The sequence below is a fragment of the Elephantulus edwardii genome, unplaced genomic scaffold, assembly GCF_000299155.1.
Source record: "Elephantulus edwardii isolate Elephantulus edwardi_28Jun2011 unplaced genomic scaffold, EleEdw1.0 scaffold00020, whole genome shotgun sequence".
Classification (NCBI taxonomy): Eukaryota; Metazoa; Chordata; class Mammalia; order Macroscelidea; family Macroscelididae; genus Elephantulus; species Elephantulus edwardii.
In genome coordinates, this window is record NW_006399770.1 from 3,189,572 (window position 1) to 3,191,000 (window position 1,429).

Here is a 1,429-nt window from a genome sequence, read left to right on the forward strand (position 1 = left end):
AATTATGTGTATGCGTCAGAGAGTTAGACAGTGAATAGGGATGATAGAAAGAGAGTTGATGCCTTTGAGTTGTGGTGCTGGAGAAGAGTGTTGAATATATCATGGACTGCTAGGAGAACAAACAGGTTTGTCCTGGAGAAGGTGAAACTGGAATGCTTCTTGGAGTCAAAGATTCTGAAACGTTGTCTGACATACTTTGGGCATGTTGCAAGGAGGGACTGGTCCTTAGAGAGGGATATCATGTTTGGCAGAGTGGAGGGGCGGCGCATGAGAGGAAGACCTTCTATGAGATGGACTGATTCTGTGAGTGGAGTGGTGGGAATTGAGTGCGTTTGAGATGGGTAGGTTGGCACAGAATAGAACGGTATTTAGAGCTCTTGTACATAGGGTTGCTAGGAGTTGCAAGCGACTTGATGGCACATAACAACAAGTTACTATCTCTCTAATTCTTTTTTAAAGAAAGTGTTACAATGAGATTTCTGTTTTCTTTTAAAATGTGTTTTTCACATTTCTTGTCCAAATACCAAGTTAATTTTTCAAGAATATTGAAAGGGAAATTGTCAAGTTTATTTGGAGAGGAACCAGACCCCAAATGAGCAAATCACTTCTGAAAAACAAACATGGGAGACATAGCACTTTCTGACCTCAAAACTACACAGAGGTAGTAACCAAAAGGCATGGTACTGGCACAATGACAGGCACATAGACTAATGGAACAGAATTGAGAACCCAGAAATGGACCCAACTATCTATTGTCAACTGATGTTCGACCAGGAAATAAAACTTATCAAATGGGAAGTGACTACCTTATCAACAAATGGTGCTGGCAAAACTGTACTGCTAACTACAGAAAGCTGAAACAGGATCCATATTTCACACCATTAAGTTCATCAGAGACAAAATGGAATCAAGTTGAGACCACCTAGTCTATGTTATAAAGAGACTGCCAAATACAGCAAGAAATGCTCAGTCTGGAGAGGGTAAAATTGATTAATGGGACCTTCTAAAGAGTAAATCCCTGTGCACATAAAAATCTTTTTCCAATAGAATGAAAAGGAAACCTACTGATTGGGAAAAACATTTGGCAAATACTATTTCGGACAGTGATCCCATCTTAGAAGTTTACAGAATCCTACAGGGCCTCCACAAGAAACAGACTGATAACTTAATTACAAAATGAGCAAAAGACACGGGAAGACTTTTCACAGAGGAAGATATTCAGATGGCTAACAGACACTAGGAAGGATAGAAGGAGAATTGACGCCTTTGAGCTGTGGTGCTGGAGAAGAGTATTGAATGTACCATGGACTGCAAAGAAAACAAACAGATTCATCCTCGAGAGGGTTAAACCAGGCTACTCCTTGGAGGCAAGGATTCTGGGGCTTCATCTGACATACTTTGGACATGTTGTAAGGAGAGACAGGTCCTT